A 21928-nucleotide genomic window follows, 5' to 3' on the forward strand; every position below is an offset into this window, starting at 1 on the left:
TGGGACACCCTGTATATAAATGACCTAGTAGATAGTGTCGGAAATTCCATGCGACTTTTCGCGGATGATGCTGTAGTATACAAAGAAGTTGCAGCATTAGAAAATTGCAGCGAAATGCAGGAAGATCTGCAGCGGATAGGCACTTGGTGCAGGGAGTGGCAACTGATCCTTAACATAGAAAAATGTAATGTATTGCGAATACATAGAAAGAAGGATCCTTTATTGTATGATTATATGATAGCCGAACAAACACTGGTAGCAGTTACTTCTGTAAAATATCTGGGAGTATGCGTGCGGAACGATTTGAAGTGGAATGATCATATAAAATTAATTGTTGGTAAGGCAGGTGCCAGGTTGAGATTCATTGGGAGAGTCCTTAGAAAATGTAGTCTATCAACAAAGGGGGTGGTTTACAAAACACTCGTTCGACCTGTACTTGAGTATTGCTCATCAGTGTGGGATCGTACCAGGTCGGGTTGATAGAGGAGACAGAGAAGATCCAAAGAAGAGCGGCGCGATTCGTCACAGGGTGATTTGGAAGCGTGATTGCTTTACGGAGATGTTTAGCAAACTCAAGAGGCAGACTCTGCAAGAGAGGCGCGCTGCATCGCGGTGTAGTTTGCTGTACAGGTTTCGAAAGGGTGCGTTTCTGGATGAGATATGGAAAATATTGCTTCCCCCTACTTATACCTCCCGAGGAGATCACGAGTGTAAAATTACAGAGATTCGAGCGCGCACGGAGACTTTCCGGCAGTCGTTCTTCCCTCGAACCATAAGCGACTGGGACAGAAAAGGGAGGTAATGACAGTGACACGTAAAGTGCCCTCCGCCACACACCGTTGGATGGCTTGCGGAGTATAAATGTAGATGTAGATGTATTATGCTACCTTCAGGAAACTGACGAAACGACTTCAGAGTGGTCATCGCCACAAAAATGGAAACTAACTTCTCCTCCTCCATGACAACGGCAGGCCTCACAAAAGTCTGCGCAACAGAGGAGAGCCCACGAAACTTCATTGAACTGTTCTTACTTATCCATCCTATAGCCATGCTCTTGCGCCTTCCAACTTCCGTCTGTTTGGCCCAACGAAGGATGCAGTCAGCGGGGAGCAGTGTAAAACACTTTGGGCTTTTTTTTCAGAAATCGACGAAATGTGCGCGAATAATTGGCAAATCGGGTCATCCGCTCCCGTAAAATTGGGAGCTTGTTGTATATGTGAATCTTCCGAGAAGCCCTCTCTCAAAATTAACCACTGTAATGGACGAAATAGTCTCTATCTGTTATAGGCCTGGTGTCTATGGAACAGTGCGATGTGTGCCCGGAGGATTTCTACACTACTGGCCATTAAAATTGCTACACCACGAAGATGACGTGTTAGAGACGCGAAATTTAACCAACAGGAAGAAGATGCTGTGATATGCAAATGATTAGCTTTTCAGAGCATTCACACAAGGTTCGCGCCGGTGGCGACACCTTCAACGCTCTGACATGAGGAATGTTTCCAACCGATTTCTCATACACGAACAGCAGTTGACTGGCGTTGCCTGGTGAAACGTTGTTGTGATACCTCGTGTAAGGAGGAGAAATGCGTACCATCACGTTTCCGACTTTGATAAAGGTCGGATTGTAGCCTATCACGATTGCGGTTTACCGTATCGCGACACTGCTGCTCGCGTTGGTCGAGATCCAATGACTGTTAGCACAATATGGAATCGGTGGGTTCAGGAGGATAATACGGAACGCCGTGCTGGATCCCAAAGGCCTCATATCACTAGCAGTCGGGACGACAGGCATGTTATCCGCATGGCTGTAACGGATCGTGCAGCCACGTTCGATCCCTGAGTCAACAGATGGGGACGTTTGCAAGACAACAACCATCTGCACGAATAGCTGGACGACGTCTGCAGCAGCATGGACTATCAGCTCGGAGACCGTGGCTGCGGATGCCCGTGACGCTGCATCACAGACAGGAGCGCCTGCGATGGTGTACTCAACGATGAACCTGGGTGCACGAATGGCAAAACTTAATTTTTTCGGATGAATCCAAGTTCTGTTTACAGCATCATGATGGTCGCATCAGTGTTTGGCGACATCGCGGTGAACGCACATTGGAAGCGTGTATTCGTCATCGCCACACTGGCGTATCACCCGGGGTAATGGTATGGGGTGCCATTGGTTACACGTCTCAGTCACCTCTCGTTCGGCACTTTGAACAGTGGACGTTACATTTCAGATGTGTTAAGACCCTTCATTCGATCCCTGTGAAACCCTACATTTCAGCAGGATAATGCACGACCGCATGTTGCAGGTCCTGTACGGGCCTTTTTGGATACAGAAAATGGTCGACTGCTGCCCTGGCCAGCACATTCTCCAGATCTCTCACCAATTGAAAACGTCTGGTCAATGGTGACCGAGCAACTGGCTCGTCACAATACGCCAGTCACTACTCTTGATGAACTGTGGTATCGTGCTGAAGCTGCATGTTGAAGCTGCTGTACCTGTACACGCCATCCAAGCTCTGTTTGACTCAATGCCCAGGCGTATCAAGGCCGTTATTACGGCCAGAGGTGGTTGTTCTGGGTACTGATTTCTCAGGATCTATGCACCCAAATTGCGTGAAAATGTAATCACATGTCAGTTCTAGTATAATATATTTGTCCAATGAATACCCGTTTATCATCTGAATTTGTTCTTGGTGTAGCAATTTTAATGGTCAGTAGCGTATTTATTCCTTTTACAAACGGGCGCCATCGTCCGCGGAGCCTGCATTCTCTCGTCAGCTGTTTGACGCGCCGAAAGTTTTTGAGAAAAGTGCGCACGTACGGCGTTGTTGTACGACGAGAGATTGGGCGAGTGAGGGAGAACAAATGTGGGGAGTAGGGGGCTGGTATGAATCAGCGCGGTAGCCGGCGCTCGCGCTCGGCGCTAGTGCAGCACATCGATTGCGCGGCGCGGCCGCAGTCAGTCGCGGGGACGACGCCGGCCGAGCGCCACGCTAGCACGCCACGCTCTCCGCAGGTAAGCACGCGTCGCTGCCGCCGCCGCGTCTCGACACGCCAGCCCCCCGGTCGCTGGCTCAGTCCCTCTTCTGCACCACCATTCAGTTAATTTAAGATTTTATTTCTTTCTCACGACACGTCTTCTCCTTACTGTCGACAACCTGCTACATACGTAACAATGCCTATTGTTTACGTGCAAAGAGTAACAAATTTAGCTGATTAGTACTAGAAGTTTTAAAACTGCGGGACTTCAATTATCGCACTTATAAAAGAGAAATTAGGTCAATTTCGAGAAGTTGGGCGAGTCCTTGTGCGTATTGCATGACCTACAAAAAGAGCGACGTACAAGAATGTACGCCAGGAAATGAAGCTGTTCTGTAAATTAAACTTCGATTTCAGCTCGCGTAGTGAAAAAAAAAGCCACCATTTGTGCCTTTAGTTTTATCTTTGTTTGGAACGTGACTCACTCGAAATATACGACATCTTGTTGAATGCACCGAGAGCACAATTGTTGATGTTTCCACGGAGTTTCATCTTCATTGTTCTCACTACAAAAATACGAGCAATAAGAATTGTGCACACATAGTTCATTATCAAGTCTTACGTTGGACATTTACTATTCTTTACTAATTAACATCATTATTATTATTGTTAACATTATCATTACACCCTTGTAACAATGAGTATTTGTTTACGTGTGATGAGTAACAAAATGAGATAAATTGAAATTAAAATTTTTCAGCAGTGAAACTTCAAATATCTTACTTATCTTACTTACAAAGGGAGAAGATACATTATTTTCCAGTAGTTGCGCAAGTTTGTATGAGCATATTGCATGACTTAAAAAAACAGCGACGGACGGTAACTGATGCCAACTGAGGAAGATATAAAAGAAAGCTATTTCTGTAAACCAAATTTCCATTTCAGCGTGCGTACTGAAGAGAAACCACCAGCACTGTCTTTTACTTTGTCTACGCTTAGAACTTGACACTACCTCGAAACAGAGGAGATCTTGTTGAATGTACGAAGGGCACAATTGTCGTTTGCATGGAGCTTTGTGCGCATTGTGTTCATTAGTAACATCTTGGTAATAAGAATTGTGCATACATAGTAGATTATGAAGTCTTGTGACACATAGTTACTATTTATAACTGTGTACTGTTTTTGTGATTTAACACTATTTTGCAAAATTTGTCATTTTTTACAATGTCCTCTCCAATAAAAAACTTACAAAAATGTAACGCCCTTTCCCACATTATCTAAAACTCTCATTCTCGTGCGTCCTGGTAGTATTCTTCCTTCCGGAGATTCTTCCTCCACAATTTCGACGAATCTGTCATGTGATTTCATAACATGACTAGTGTGAGTAATATTACAGCCAGCATAGGCAGCATTACACTTTCCAGTTCTGTAAACAAGTTTTAAACCGGTGTAAGCTAGAAAAGTTAGGCAAAGAAACTTAATTGGTTTTTTTTATTTTGCTAATTACTTTCACTGATTCTTCGCTCTGATTGAAACTGTCACGTTTGTGGACGTTTGAGGGAGAAGGAGCGCAGCCGCAAGGTACTCTCTCTGCTCACCTCTAGAGGTACTAATTTTCGTGGATTTAGTAGCTCTCTGTATTTAAGTACCGAGGCAAATTGAAGTTAAAGCAAAGTCCCTCCAATTACCCCCCTCCACCCCCGAAATCTGAGTCGTCTACAGATTTTATGGCTTATCTATCCATTAACTCAATTATTTGAAAAAGAACATTTATTGCTATAATTACGTTTTCCTCTATTTCTATATCAGGACTAAATGATGCTGACGTTGATAAGAGAACATTTGCTGTAATAATTGCTTTTTCTTTTTTTTCTGCGGCAGGATTCAATCATACGGCACCTCCGCGTCATGATAATAGGGGGGAGTGTTGTCAGACTTTCGCCTTTCCATTTTGAAATGATAGCATTTGCTTTATGTGTACTGTAGTATTTTTCCGAAATTACAAAAATTACATCCGAAAAATAAGGTTTTGACAAATGTGAAAAACTGTTCGAAGGCAGAACAACTAGGAGAAAATATTCTGTTCATAGTTAAAAATGTTACAATCGAGAAAATCTCGTCAGCACTGTTTTTGATAGTCTATGTGTTACATTATTACTCTACAACGCACCAATAATCAGCAAGTGCAATCAAATTAAGAAGAATTATCAAACGAAAGTTAAAAGTTAAAATCATTCTGATATAGACGCTATTGGCAACTACCACAAATTTCCAATTTCAAGACAGGGAAAATTGTTAGGACAGTAAAGTAACTTGGTTCACTTGCAAATATCACGTTTTACATTGTCGAAGACCTTCCGCTCCCAGGTAGACGATGGTGTGCGACTGAGGAAGTATTGCTTAACCGTCCTTATGTTGTGTAACTAGTTTTTAAAATATACAGAATTTTACTCTCCATAAAACTCTGTATCTGAAGAATTAACAATATCCTCCAATAATTTAACTACATTATGTAGCACTTAAACATGTAGAACTAGTAGTATTTGCAAACACTGCACAAAACACATTCTCATAGCTACAAAAGCAGTAGAAAATGCCGGAAACTAACCTCCAGGCACAAACTCTACCCAATACAAACTGCCATAGAAATTCGAATGTCTGTGAGAAGATTGAGTTGAACGACATTGTTTTACTAGACACGGACACTGCAGTGCAAAGCACTATTTACAAATAGCACTGTGAGAAGTAACGAGATGTTGGGAAAAAATACTGGACCTTCGAACCTGTAAACACTCCTGTACGTGCGATGCTCTGTGGAAATTGATATACGTCTACTATTAACTGATCAAATCATTGAGAACGCAACAGGGATCTATAACGGACAGTCAAATCAAAACGAGACATATGAAATAAAGTAAATAATCTGTTTATTATTTGAAAAGTAATCGCTATAACTGTCTGTGAGACAAGACGGTCGATGCCTTCGTGGAAAAATGTTTGCGATTGCCTGCGGAATCATGACTGTACCCAGGTGAGCACCTGTTCGTTCGAAGCAAATTACAGACACGACCGAGCGGTTCTAGGCGCTACAGTCTAGAACCGCGCGACCGCTACGGTTGCAGGTTCGAATCCTGCCTCGGGCATGGATGTGCGTGATGTCCTTAGGTTAGTTAGGTTTAAGTAGTTCAAAGTTCTAGGGGACTGATGACCTCAGATGTTAAGTCCCATAGTGCTCAGAGCCATTTGAACCATTTTGACGGCCACGAATGTCTATCTTCAAGGTTCCAAAAATACAGAAATAGTATGGAGACAGACCGGGACTGGATGGAAAACTATCAGGGCTTCTCAGCGAAACTTCTGCAGCGTAGTTGAAACAGCCAAGCTTGTTTCGAGTACACTGCAGAAGTTTCGCTGGGAAGCCCTTACACATCCCTCATACAGTCCCGATCTCTCCCCGTGGGATTTCCATATTTTTGGTGCCCTGGAGAAAGACATTCGTGTCCGTCGGTCTGCTTAGAGGTGCACAACTTGATACAATCGTGGTTCCGTAGGAAAACGCAAACATTCTTCCATGAAGGCATTGACCGACTTGTCTCACACTGGATTAAATGTATTAACAGTTATGGCGATTAATTTTTAAAATCCAAGCAATTTACGTACTTTCGTCCATCAGACTCTCTTTCATTTGACTTCTCTTTATATTTGATAATGGGACGCAGGACGAGTTGCGGCAGCGGTTAAATCAAAAGATTCGGGAAAACTGGGGATAAATCATCATCCAAACATCACAATTTAAGTTTTCCGTGGTTTCCCAAATCTTTTGAGACGAATGCTGAAATGATTTCTTAATCGGTGTCCCACCCATTTCCTTCACCATCTTTGTTCCGTCTAAGCATAAGACCTGTTTGATAAGGACCACGCTGTCGAGGAAACGTCAGACTCCAACCCTTGGTTTTACAGTTATATCAAGTGTACTCTGCTACGAAGACCTTGATATCGACTATCCACCTCTCCTTCGCACAACGAATCAGTTCAAACGGTTTTTATATTTTAGTATTCACCGACAATTCTCCGTTAAGCCCATTGAGGAAAAGTGTAGTTACCTGCCACGTTTCAGTGCATCTTCATCTACATCTACATCCATACTCCGCAAGCCAGCTGACGGTGTGTGGCGGAGGGTACTATGAGTACCTCTATCGGTTCTCCCTTCTATTCCAGTCTCGTATTGTTCGTGGAAAGAAGGATTGTCGGTATGTTTCTGAGTGGGCTCTAATCTCTCTGATTTTATCCTCATGGTCTCTTCGCGAGATATACGTAGGAGGGAGCAATATACTGCTTGACTCTTCGGTGAAGGTATGTTCTCGAAACTTCAACAAAAGCCCGTACCGAGCTACTGAGCGTCTCTCCTGCAGAGTCTTCCACTGGAGTTTATCTATCATCTCCGTAACGGTTTCGCGATTACTAAATGATCCTGTAACGAAGCGCGCTGCTCTCCGTTGGATCTTCTCTATCTCTTCTATCTACCCTATCTGGTACGGATCCCACACTGCTGAGCAGTATTCAAGCAGTGGGCGAACAAGCTTACTGCAACCTACTTCCTTTGTTTTCGGATTGCATTTCCTTAGGATTCTTCCAATGAATCTCAGTCTGGCATCTGCTTTACCAACGATTAACTTTATATGATCATTCCATTTTAAATCACTCCTAATGCGTACTCTCAGATAATTTATGGAATTAACTGCTTCCAGCTGCTGACCTGCTATTTTGTAGCTAAATGATAAGGGATCTATCTTTCTATGTATTCGCAGCACATTACACTTGTCTACATTGAGATTCAGTTGTCATTCCCTGCACCATGCGTCAATTCGCTGCAGATCCTCCTGCATTTCAGTACAATTTTCCATTGTTACAACCTCTCGATATACCACAGCATCATCCGCATAAAGCCTAAGTGAACTTCCGATATCATCCAGAAGGTCATTTATGTATATTGTGAATAGCAACGGTCCTACGACACTCCCCTGCGGCACACCTGAAATCACTCTTACTTCGGAAGACTTCTCTCCATTGAGAATGACATGCTGCGTTCTGTTATCTAGGAACTCTTCAATCCAATCACACAATTGGTCTGATAGTCCATATGCTCTTACTTTGTTCATTAAACGACTGTGGGGAACTGTATCGAACGCCTTGCGGAAGTCAAGAAACACGGCATCTACCTGGGAACCCGTGTCTATGGCCCTCTGTCTCGTGGACGAATAGCGCGAGCTGGGTTTCACACGACCGTCTTTTTCGAAACCCATGCTGATTCCTACAGAGTAGATTTCTAGTCTCCAGAAAAGTCATTATACTCGAACATAATACGTGTTCCAAAATTGCTGGAAGCCCTTATACAGACCAAGGAACAGGCATCGCCATATTTCTGGAAAGGGTGATATTGGACTCTCACAGATTACCTACAGAAGATGATGTGAAGTTTATTTCATGTTCGCTACGAATAAGAAGGGATGCAAAATATGTGTCACAAAGTAGCACACGTTTATCATCGTATCTGGATACGTCAAATGAAAGTTTGCGAAATAAGGTGAGAAATTTGCAAATGATCATCGTGTTGGAATACGAGACCCGACAGCAATGAAAAAAGGACAAAAAAGCAAAGAAAAACCTTTTTACGGCAAATGCTTCTTGTAATTGTTTCAGTAAGGCAGTGACACTACAAGGAAATAAGAGATGTTATCATGGAAGTAATCGCTTCTCTACGAAACAAGATTTAATCACTTTAATTAACTCTCGTCTTTTGAAGTCTGTGTCGACAAACTCAAACGGCATAGAATGAAGATTTAGAAAAGGATGTTACTTTTGTCATCGGTGTCTGAGAGAAGCTGAGAAGCTTGACATTAAATGGTTTTGTCTCTCCCTGTGCACCGCAGGCATCGCAGGTACAAGTGAGATTCCTTGATAGACAGCAAGTACGGTAACGAACTGGACGAGAAGATTTCGTGTATTATCCAGTACTTTTTAATAACGCAAACTTGGATCATTTAGTCGCGATGACACAAAATACGAATCAGGACCACACGACGAATCTATTGATAGATTTTTTCCATCCCGGATTACTGTTCTAGCGTTCAATAGACTGTTCTTGGGCTTAATGGTACTACAATCAATTTTATTGCTGAAGTATGTATTGTACGTATGTTGTTTTTTTCTTGATACAAAACGTCAATTTTTATCCAGAACAATACGAACTGGAACCAGTAATTTTAAGATGTACGTTTAATTTTGTATCTGTTGGCTCTGCTGATGTACAGAATAAATTTTGTTCCTCTAAATGCTAATCGAAACTTCGCCCCTTCCTTCTCTGGCAGTGCAGTTCGTTCGTTTTTATCTCGCAGGTAAGTCGGCAGGTATACGACCACCAGTCCACGAAGTTTGGCGCCGGTTCTCGCATTAATTATTTCGCAGTACTAGGAGGAAATGTGCACGCCCATTAACGCCATCACCAGACCTTACTCATTCCACTTACTCGAAAGATGGCGCCGAGCTGACATCGCATTCACCCTACGGTGGAGACGCCGAGAGCTTTACCACTTGACGCTCCTTCTAACCGGCGAGAGGTTCCTATAGAACACTACGGTAATACGATTTTCAGAGAGGCTTTCACCGAAAACGAATTAACAGACACAGTAAAGGGTACTTTGTATACTTAGTGCTTCATACTGCGCACTGAAGTCGATTTACGGGTCGTAAAGGAAGAGACGATTGACTCTAACGTCTCGTTGGTAACGATGTTATATGAGACGGACGATGAAAGCATTCTAACGCGATCATGTCGGAGGAAAGATATTTCAAGTTATCTTTTCTAAAATGTACGCCACCTTGCTCGGCAGCACGTCGTAATTTTGCGACTTTATCCCTAGAGACTGCACTAAATATCACGGCTGCGCGTTTGGTTGCCTAGCAGATATATTGCTGTCACACACAGTTGTAATCACGTCAGACAAAAAATTAGAGACACGATCCATTTACCGTGTAACACTGCCCCTGGCATGAAAAATGGCCTCTACTGGCGTTCAGTTGAAGCCGCTCATTGATGACAAGATCGTGTAGGTATACAGAATTGCGGGGATGTTGATTGCTATATTTCACCCGCTGTTGCAAATAGTCGCAGACATTTTCTATAAGATTCAGACTGAATAATTTAAAGGGCCAGTGAGATAGCGTGCCTGAGTGTTCGTCAAGCCAGGAATAAATGCGTATAACACTGTCAACAAGGCTGATGTCATCTTGGAAGATGAGAGTCCACAGCATACTCGCCATTAAGGGGGGTAGGACGTCAAACGGGCCGACTTGGAGCAGGAGAGGCACCACAGGACATTTTATTTTCTACTGTCTATATTTTTACAAATAAATTCGTAAAACTTTGTCAGCATGACCAGGAAGGATTCAGGATTCACACTCATAGCAGTGGAAGAGAAAAACATAACAAAATAAATTTTTTTAGATATGAAATCTCATCATGTTTTTCACTTACTGTTGGCTGCATTTGTTGCTATACGTACATTCTTCTTCACAAGTAAGAGAGATTCTTTGATGAATTTTGCACAGCATACAAACCATACTTACAGGTGTATGAAACTCTAGAATTTTCCAAATCTATTAAAAACTGTGGTAAAAATTGAGATAATTAACTACAAAATTTGATTTTTTTTCTAAACATAAAGTTTAAAACGGAAAATCTCATTCATTTTTTCATAAATTAAATAGATTCTTGAGTTTTAGACACCTGTAAGTATGGTTTGTATGCTGTGCAAAATTCATCGAACAGTCTCTCTTACTTATGAAGTAAAGTGTACCTATAGAAAGAAATGCAGGCAATAGCAAGTGAAAAAATGATGAAATTTCACATGTAAGAACATTATTTTGTTATGGTTTTGAACTTCCGCTGCTACGAGTGTGAATCCTGAATCCTTCCTGGTCATGCTGACAATGCTGACAAAGTTTTATGAATTTACTTGTAAAAGTATAGACAGTGGAAATTAAAATGTCCTCTGGTGCCTCTCCTGCTCCAAGTCAGCCCGTTTGACGTCCTACCCTCCTTAAGATTTATAAGAAACGGCAACTCCTCGTGACCGAAAATGTTGAAATAAACATTCCGGTTCATGTTTGCGGTATCCTGAATGAGAGGGCCCTAGTCATGGTACGGAAAGCACCCCTAAGAAGATCCGGCCTGGGCTACGTGCTCCACAGCTGCGGGTTGTAGGTCTCGTTGGGCCGTCAGTACCTCGACACCTTGCATAATTTGAAAAGAGGTAAAACCGAAACCCTTCGGCTCACAGTAAATGCCTCTGAAGACACGCAGATTGTCACATATTGACGATGTAATAACCTGTACATTGTTAAGCTTAAGGCTGCTGGAAGCCAACAAGGGCACTCCACAATAGGCAATGAGAGACACAATCCAGAGTGCAGGCAAAAGCGGTAGCGGTTAGGTTCTCGGGCGTCAACAGTAACGATAGGGCCCTGCGAACTGCAGACGCCATGAGCAGCTGAACTAGGGGAGACGTTTTTGCTCAGAGAATTAACTGGAACTCCATTTACCGCCTAGGCGGCACACAGTAGAAGATGGTCACAAATGGGCACGTCTTAGCAGACGCAGCAAGCTTGATACCTGCCCCTGAGAACTGCAACGTATGTGGGTTTACATTGGTCAGAGTGCTACACCAGTGTTTCCCACTCATGAAAGGCCTCCGGGCGGGGCCAATTATCGTAAAACACTGTTGTTGCTGGCCGTAAGAGGAAGGGCACTGACATTTAGCTTTCAGCTGATCGCTGTTGGCCGGCCGGGGTGGCCGAGCGGTTCTAGGCGCTTCAGTCTGGAACCGCGCGACCGCTACGGTCGCAGGTTCGAATCCTGCCTCGGGCATGGATGTGTGTGTAGTCCTTAGTTTAGTTAGGTTTAAGTAGTTCTAAGTTCTAGGGGACTGATGACCACGGCTGTTAAGTCCCATAGTGCTCAAAGCCATTTGAACCATTTTTGATCGCTGTTGCTACAAAACTTGGAGTTTGTTAATGTAAAGTCCAGATACATCCCCACCTACCGCGTAGGAGAAGGGGAGGACTCAAAGTGGTTGGACAGAAGCGCCCTGGAGGTGTAGAGCCACTCGTACGATTGGCTGAAGCCTGTAAAGTGCCTGTGTATTGCTGGGCCAAATATAGGAAAGGAGAGATATTGTGACAAATATAGGAAACGAGACATATTATGCCGCGACAATCCTTTAAAAACCCACGTTTTTGTATTCAGACGGAGTTATCAGTCAGTCAATGGGATACCAGCTCCGTGTTGCTCCTTGCCAGCCTCTGTAAGCTCCGCAAAGTCTGCTTTCTCGCTTGGAGTGCTGTTCTCAAAGTTTGTACGTAAAATGCTGCTAGTGTTCGCTGCTTCTGTTAGCGCTCACCCCACAAGCTCAGACACTGGCTTCCGTTGTGCAACCAGTTACACCCTTTGCTTTTTCTAATGTTGAAAATTATCCTCGAGTGTAGTAGTTAGATCGATCACAAGCAAATAGTGTTAATCAGACCCCTGAGTATCCTTTAATTCTCTGCTGTAAGCATCCTATCGAGTCTTCGACTCTGAAAATTCTCTCTACTCGTTGGTGCCCTGCGACAGTGTTTGGCGCTGATCCATACAATCAGGCTGCCTTCAGTGGACGTTTGTCTTCCTGCATTTTCTCGTAACCGCTCGGAAATTGCAGACTGACCTGTAACCTCCTGTATTCCCTCTATCCTGTGTTACGACTCGACAGGGTTTATGTGTTGCTGTTGAGTCGTGCCCTTTTGCGAGGTACCCTAGTCTAAATGTCCATTACATGCAATTCTTTTCGCAGTGTTCGATCGGGAACTGGATGGGCAGGACCTGCGTTCCCTACCAGCAGGATTTCTGTCGGGCGCGTTATCGATTGTCAGTAACGAGGTGTGACACTTGTTTCCGGTCCTTGTTGGTGACGTTCTTTTGACGACCACACTTCTTACAGCTACTTATATGGCTACAGGTGGTACACCGTTCCTCGTAGACACGTTGTACCGACCGCGTTGATCACCAACAAATCGGAAAACTTTACAGGGACATGTCCAAACATGATTGCTCCCTTCCGTCAATCCGTCACATCTCCACGTCGACCAGTCCTACTGCACTTAATCCATAGAACTGGCTGGCACACACACCGAAGAGCCAAAGAAACTGGTACACCTGTCTACTATCGTGTAGGGCCCACACGAGCACGCAGAAGTACCGCAACACGTTGAGGTATGGACTCGACTAATGTCTGAAGTAGTGCTGGAGGGAATTGACACCTGAACTCTGCAGGACTATTCATACATCCGTAAGAGTAAGAGAGGGTGGAAATCTCTTCGGAACAGCACGTTGCAAGGCATCCCAGATATGCTCAATAATGTTCATCTCTGGGGAGTTTGGTGGCTAGCGGAAGTGTTTAAACTCAGAAGAGTGTGCCACTCTGTAGCAATTTTGGACGTTTGGGGTGTAGCACTGTCCTGCTCGAATTGCCCAAGTCCGTCGGAACGCATAATGGACATGAATGGATGCAGGTGATCAGATAGGATGCTTACGTACGTGTCACCTGTCAGAGTCGTATCTAGACTGTCAGGGGTCCCATATCACTCCAACTGAACACGCTCGACACCATTACAGAACCTCGACCAGCTTGAACAGCAGGTCAGCAGGGTCTATGGATTCATGAGGTTGTCTCCATAACCGTACACGTCCATCAGCTCGACACAATTTGAAACGAGACTCGCCAGGCCAGGCAACGTGTTTCCAGTCATCAACAGTCCAATATCGTTGTTGACGGGCCCAGTAGGAGGCGTAAAGCCTTGTGTCGTGCAGTCATCAAAGGTACACGAGTGGGCCTTCGGCTCCGAAAGCCCATATCGATGACGTTTCGTTGAATTGTTCGCACGCTTATGTTTGTTGATGGCCCGGCACTGAAATCTGCAGCTATTCGCGGAAGGGTTGCACTTCTGTCACGTTGAACGATTCTCTTCAGTCGTCATTGGTCTCTTTCTAGCAGGATATATTTTCCTGCCACAGCGATGTCGGAGATTCGATGTTTTACCGGATTCGTGATATTCACGGTACACTCGTGTCGTATGGGAAAATCCTCACTTCATCGCTACCTCGGAGGTGCTGTTCAAATGGCTCTGAGCACTATGCGACTTAACTTCTGAGGTCATCAGTCACCTAGAACTTAGAACTAATTAAACGTAGCTAATCTAAGGACACCACACACATCCATGCCCGAGGCAGGATTCGAACCTGCGACCGTAGCGGTCACGCGGTTCCAGACTGAAGCGCCTAGAACCGCACGGCCACAACGGCCGGCCGGAGGTGCTGTGTCCCATTGCTCTTGCGCCGACTATAACACCACTTTCAAACTCACTTAAATATTGATAACCTGCCATTGCAGCAGCAGTAACCGATGTAACAACTGAGCTAGACACTTTTTGTCTTATATAAGCGTTGCCGACCGCAGCGCCAAATTCTGCCTGTTTGCATATCTCTGTATATGAATACGTATGCCTATACCAATTTTCCCTGGAACTTCAACGTACATTCCGGATAACTATAACGCCTTAGACCAGCGTGGAGGGAGCCATTCCGACGCCATTTACAGCAATCCAGAGCTTCCTGTGTGCTCTCTTAAGGGGGTGACTAATACTTTATCTACTGAGCTTAGTTCCTGTTACTGTGCAATAGATGTCTCATTTCTTACTTACTAAACAGTTGACGTCAAGTTGACAATGATCTCGTTAGACGCTAAACATTCGTCCTAGGTATCAGCTGTTATCGAACTGAGAGAAGAAGAAGAAGTAAAAGTGAGCGAATTCGCTGTTCTATTATAACTTTCCGGACCATTTCCAACTAAGGTAACTGGGTCATATTTTTTTCTTCACAATTAACGTTTAGTCCGTCTAAGTCAGTGTGTTCTCAGCTATCTTTGTAAATAATGCGGCTGTAAAAAGAAATTGTTTACTGCAGTTACTGAATATTTTCTCAATAGATAAACGTTTGGGGCAGAATGGTCTACTGGCATCGTCCTTTCCTCCCCGGTTGCACTTTATTCTTCATTTGAGGAATTCTACCTCGTAGTTTGCCTTCCTCATTTGCAGATGGTCCTCATTATATATGGAAAATGGAGAGACAAATCTGGCCCACGAAAAAGTGGAAGAATCTGTCGAATCGGTAATTAATTAGACGATGACCCACTGAAAAGCATCGAAGCAACCTTTCGTGCATTTGACTACTTTAAAACTATGCGTAAAAATGAAAAAGGCGACAGTCCCCTTTAAGCAACTGACAAAACATGCTGGAAATATCAGTGTGTTTTCAATAAGGAGAAAGAGTTAGAACTTATCAGATATATTAGGGATCTGCAAAAGCGATGTTTTAGTAAGACTATGAACTAACTACGCAGATCTGCGTATCAACTCGCAAAACGGAACGGATTCCCTCGCCCACAACGAAACGAAAATGGCTGGAGAAGTTAGGTTCTTGGATATCTGGTTCGCCATCCTGACTTGAGTTTCAGGAAGCAGTACAAGCAGTGGGCTCGTAACTCGTGCGCTAACGTAGATATTGAGGACGATGACGCCCAGGTAGCTTGTAAGATGTGTCATCGAAGAAAAGGAGTCATTGATATAAATACGAAGTAAATTATTTTGTGTTATCTTCATTTCCACATTTTATTAAAAAATGTCTGAGTAAACGGTTTCTAATTTTTCTAAAAATTTTTTTCGTCATTGAGAACTCCAGAATTTGCTCCAAACGTTGGGCAGGCCGTTCCGCCCCAATCTCCCCTACTTCATGATTTTTTAAATTTTTTCCTTGCTCCAGAGTACCAGGTAGCTTTAGTAACAAGCTACTGACCAGCGTAGAGGATGGAATCATTCTCTTCTTGAAACAGCCAACAAATCGTTCAGGTGAAGAGATGAAGGAAAATGGCTGAAAACTGTAAAAGTGACCGAGTGCGCCAACACAATTTGCCTCTACGCCGCCCTATAAGACTAGAAATGGAATCGTACGTCATCTGGAAATGACTGCAGCCTATTTCTACTGTGGTATACTATTCGATTTCCAAACTTCGCAGTACTAGTTACGAATGCCTTCGTTTTTTACCGTTATCTCTGTCGTAAGACATTAACTGCTATTTTAACCGGGAATTTTGTTGAAAAATACGCAAGTTACTGGTATAGTTTACTGAAAAAGAAACGAATTTTCTATCGTCAATGAAGAAAACCCGGACTTATACTACTTTAATTAACGTCTGTTACTAGGAAATAATTTTTTTAGTATCTTACAATGAAATGGTTCATTTTAACCGCTGTAATCATCTTTTTCTGCACAGCAGACGCGCTCCAAATACTCTGCGCTCATCCTGAATCCTGTTTTCCATGGTTTCTGTTAATCACTTTAGGCGAATGTTGGAGGGTTGCTTGAACACAGCAACCGCCTATTTCTGTCTTTATGTTTACTCGGTTCAAGACTGAGCTGAGTCTCTAGTGAGTACAACATAGACGTTCACATTAGAGTTTAACAGTGTTACCTTCTTCCTTCCCTTTTGTACATACCTGAGGGATCGCGATGCAAATCCTCGCGCAGCGATCTGTATTGAGGTTGTACATGGTTTCTCTTACGCCATTTCCTCAGAGTGCCTGGATGGTAACGGGAACAAAAAACGGGCGATTTCTTCCCCTATCCTTGTCCAACTGGAGTTTATAGTCTGTCTCTAGTGACTCCGTCGTCGACTAACTTTCCTACTACCTATGGTGGCCGAGGCCTTTGCGTGGTGGCACCGTGTTCGGAATTAGACGCTTATAGATTCGGGTGAGCGAATAGATTCTCAAAGCTGACATTTGGTCGAGAAAAGGGGGGGATTGTCGCGGGCACGTCCTGACCGCTGGACTGTGTGACAGTGTCGCCAGGTGCGACGGTCCAAATTCTGGCTATGTTGATCAGATAGACAGATAGAATGTTAAGTTCAGCGACCTCCATAGTACTATTCGAAAGTTGTAGGCTATGTGCCGATACTAGATTGTACGAGAATTTCCCATATTTCATTTTCATTGACATTTCAAACAGAACAAAGACAACACTATGTCGGAAAAGTGCACATCTCAGACACTCAGACTTCTGGCGCAAACATATGCTTGCGAGAGGAAGCAAACTTTCTTCACCAGAAGCTCACCATAAGCAGATGTGTGGGTCTCCCAAATTCGCACTATCCGCAGCCATTGAGTAAATAGACTGCTAGAAATACACTATGTTATCAAAAGTATCCGGACATCTTTCCGAAAATAACTGACAAGTTCGTGGCGCACTCCATCAGTAATACTGGAATTCAATATGGTGTTGGCCGGCCCTTAGCCTTGATGACAGCTTCCACTCTCATGCGCATACGTTCAATCAGGTGCTGGAAATTTCTTCGGGAATGCAGCCCATTCTTCACGAAGTGCTGCTCTGAGGAGAGGTATCGATGTCGGTTGGTGAGGCCTGGCACGAAGTCGGCGTTCCAAAACATTCCAAAGGTGTTCTATAGGATTCAGATCAGGACTCTGTGTAGGCCAGTCCATTACAGGGATGTTATTGTAGTGTAACCACTCAGCCACAAACCATGCATTGTGAACAGGTGCTCGATCGTGTTGAGAGAAGCAGTCGCCATCCCCGAATTACTCTTCGACAGTGGGAAGCAAGAAGGTGCTTAAACAACAATGTAGGCCTGTGGTGTGATGGAGACACACAAAAACACAATGGATGCAAGCCCCCTCCATGAAAAACACGACCACACCGTAACACTCCCGCATCCGAATTTTACTGTTGGCACTAAACATGCTTGACGTTCACCGGGCATTTGCCATACCCACATCGTGCCATCAGATCGCCACATTGTGTACCGTGTTTCACCACTCCACACAACGTTTCTCCACTGTTCAATTGGCCAATGTTTACGCTCCTTACACCGAGGCGTCGTTTGGCATTTACCGGCGTCATGTGTGGCTTATGAGCAGCAGCTCGACCATGAAATCCAAGTTTTCTCACCTCCCGCCTGACTGTGATAGTGCTTGCAGTGTATCCTGATGCAGTTTGGAATTCCTGTGTGATGGTCTGGACAGATGTCTGCCTATTGCACATTACGACCATTTTTAACTGTTGGCGGTCTCTGTCAGTCAACAGACGAGGTCGGCCTTTGTGGTGTACGTGTCACTTAACGTTCCCACTTCACTATCAAATCGGAAACAGTGGACCTAGGGATAATTAGGAGCGTGGAAATCTCGCGTACAAACGTATGACACAGGTAAATAAAATGCAAATGTCGTGTGACACAAGTGGCACCTAATCATCTGACCATGTTCAGAGTCCGTGAGTTCCGCGGAGCGCCCCATTCTGCTCTCCCACGATGTCTAATAACTACTGAGATCGCTGATATGGAGTATATGGCTGTATGGGGCAGCACAAAGCATCTAATATGAAAAAGTATGTTTTTGGGGGTGTCCTGATATTTTTGATCACATAGTGTAGCTTATAGCTTCTGTCGCACAGAGGTGAGGATGTGTTTATTGCAATTTAAGATAAGGCTCGAAGAGCCCTGCGGTTATATCTCATACGTGGATTTCGTTTGTCCCCGTGTCGCGGCCGGCCGCGGTGGTCTAGCGGTTCTGGCGCTGCAGTCCGGAACCGCGGGACTGCTACGGTCGCAGGTTCGAATCCTGCCTCGGGCATGGGTGTGTGTGATGTCCTTAGGTTAGTTAGGTTTAAGTAGTTCTAAGTTCTAGGGGACTTATGACCTAAGATGTTGAGTCCCATAGTGCTCAGAGCCATTTGAACCATTTTTTTGAACCTGTGTCGCGGGCCCTAATCACTAAATCACGTTTCACGAGGTACGAAGTTCCACTAACGCAGGGATACTATCGTTATCGGTTATCAAATAGCCTAAAGTTATGTACTTTTATGAGCAGCAGAGACAATATGTAACTCGATCGTCAGTCTAACAATCGGCCAGTCGTGGATGAAAGAGAGCCGATGTGCAATCTTAGCTGTGAGATTGTCATGTTTCATCCCATAGATTCGCCAAGAACTGAGAGCGTTATATCTTTAGCTAAATACGTTGACTGAGTGGTGTGATGCAAAAGGTATCGTAAACGGAGGAGGAGGAGATTAGTGTTTAACGTCCCGTCGAAACGAGGTCATTAGAGATGGAGCACAAGCTCGTATTATGGAAGGATGGGGAAGGAAATCGGCCGTGACCTTTCAAACGAACCATGCCGGCATTTGCCTGAAGCGGTTTAGGGAAATCACGGAAAATACAAATATGGATGGCCGGACGCGGGTCTGAACCGTCGTCCTCCCGAATGCGAGTCCATTGTGCTAACCACTACACCATCTCGCTCGGTGTGACATAACCGAGGAACGTCAAACTATGTAACAACTGCTTCTATCTTTTGCATTTCGTGTGATTATTGAATTACAAAGAAAAGGATCTTGTAGAGTAAAGCAAATGCTGCACAAAACGAGAAGAAGTTTCGCTGGCGGAATCTTTTCTTGTGTGACGTTTTAGGCCTCTTTACGGCAAGCCAAGGTGCAGTAGTCTTACTGAAAACTCATCGTGGTAGTTATTATTCATTCTTTGTTAATATTTATTATATGAAATTCATTAGAGCGAGCTGAAAAGCATGAAGCTTCCTTTTCTAGGTGAACCACTGTAATTGCTATTAGATTTGATGGTTCATTCCATTTCCCCTTTAAAGGCTTTGGCATAACAAATTGTAACTTCTATCACAAAAAATCGAAGCCATGTTTTTTTGTTAACTTTCCTGTGAATGAGGATGGGAAAGAAAAGAAAGAGATAAACGAAACAACCGTATATCCGCCACATCAGTAAACATCGTGTTGTTAATGGCCACCGATACAGTTATCAAGAATATTACGGAATTGGGGATGGCAAGTGATTTAAAGATTCTGCCTCATAGGAACAGACTCTCTCCTTAATTCACTCCAAAAAAATACGTTAAAATATAGCAGCAATTCATAACACAGCGTCTGCCATTATGTGCAACCCGTAAACTGTCTGGTTTCAAGGCGTCACGATCTTCCTAAAAGACTGTTGTACTTTTCACTTCATTGAAACTCATCAGTAAATTTTAATAAATTGCTCACAAAAACTTTCGCAGCATCCTCATGACTTGAATTATTTTTGCTTTTACATTCGCTATCTTCTTTCTTTATACTTACCGAGAGCCGGCCGAAGTGGCCGTGCGGTTAAAGGCGCTGCAGTCTGGAACCGCAAGACCGCTACGGTCGCAGGTTCGAATCCTGCATCGGGCATGGATGTTTGTGATGTCCTTAGGTTAGTTAGGTTTAACTAGTTCTAAGTTCTAGGGGACTAATGACCTCAGCAGTTGAGTCCCATAGTGCTCAGAGCCATTTGAACCATTTTGAACTTACCGAGAATCGCTACGTACAGCCTCGTCTGTAATGGAGATAAAAGTAAACCTGCATTCTCGGTTCAAAATATTAGTGGGGGTTGTGTCTCCACTTATCAAAGGGACAAAGCAGCTTGCGTTCACAGTTGAGTCCATCATCAGAACGATTTGTAACTTAGGCCTTTCGCGTAACGTAACTTAACGGCGAGAAGGGTTACCAGCACGCTACGTTGCCCGACGAGTCGGCGTAAACCACAGCAACGTGTTTCGAACCTGGGGCTGCTGTCGTGAGACAGAAAATATTGAAAATCTGGCTGGTAGTGATCGCCAAAGGGCAAAAGCACCTGCCAATGATCGCTGAATACAAATTACGGCTCTCAGATACCCCAAGAAGTTTGCAACAGAATTGCACACTGCCTTTCTGAAGGCAAATTGGGGGCTGCGTCGACCCAGACTGTACAAAGTCGTCCCAAAAGATCAGTTTGCCACGGGGCGTAGAAGACGAACAGCAGTACTAATTTCTCAGCAACGTTTTGTGCAAAGGGGGTGGGTAAGGGAACACTGCAATAAAAGCCGGTTCAGCAGTGTCGAAGTCTCTTCATCGAAGGGCACATGATTTGTGTGATGCCCGATGATCATCGCAGCACTGTGTGGAGGCGGCCGTGTACCATGTACGTCCCAGGCATGCGGTCCCACGAGCTCAGAAAGATGGTGGGTTACCAATGTTCTGAGCCGATATCGTATACATATGTGTTGCGGCTCTCATCACTATTGATCGTAATTTGAGGGCTGTGCAGTATTGTGACAGCGTCCTCAAACCTATTTTCCAGACCTATACTCAACATTGTGGTGATGAGTTCGTCTTTCAAGACGATAGTACATGAGCACTCTGTGCCAACCTCGTGAACACCTTCTTCCAGGAGGCAAGCATGAACCGAATGGCCTTGCGATATATGCTGACGCGAAATCGAGTCATGAAACATCACCAACTTGATCTCATATTTTAAGGGAAAAAAAGCACGCTTGTAAGATACCAGCGTCAGAAATCGATTCTGCTCGAAAATTTGGGCCATAGTACTGATAGTACGCAGTTATGACCTTCTGAATGTACGAGTACAGTTTTTATATTTCGGTCGCACCGGTAGTCTGTCACTCGCTCCGTCTCACTGTAGCTGCCTAATACCCGAGCACGAATTACCATTCAGTGGAGTAACAGCTTATTTTTTTTAAATAATTGATTGGCTTTCGCAACGTGCTTATAAAGCCATCTCAATAATGGAAATGTTATACTGCAGTTTGTTTTGACAATTCAGCGTATGCATTCATCTGAGACGTACCCTAGTACGAAGTTACATAGGCTTAACAAAGAACACATTACGACATAAAAGAAATTTTGCATCCACAATATAACGAAACGAGTAAACAAGACGAAAACGTAACACAGGATACACAG

General features: G+C 44.0%; 1 long non-coding RNA gene across 1 annotated transcript in view; it reads left to right on the forward strand.

Moving 5' to 3' along the window:
- Window positions 1-2972: 2972 nt before the first annotated feature.
- Window positions 2973-21928, forward strand: part of LOC126247962 (uncharacterized) — a 390760-nt gene continuing 371804 nt past the window's right edge. Inside the window, exon 1 of the long non-coding RNA XR_007545389.1 lies at window positions 2973-3019. This is a non-coding gene — a long non-coding RNA (uncharacterized LOC126247962). The remainder of the gene's footprint in view (window positions 3020-21928) is intronic.

The sequence above is a fragment of the Schistocerca nitens genome, chromosome 3 (genome assembly GCF_023898315.1).
Source record: "Schistocerca nitens isolate TAMUIC-IGC-003100 chromosome 3, iqSchNite1.1, whole genome shotgun sequence".
NCBI classification, from domain to species: domain Eukaryota; kingdom Metazoa; phylum Arthropoda; class Insecta; order Orthoptera; family Acrididae; genus Schistocerca; species Schistocerca nitens.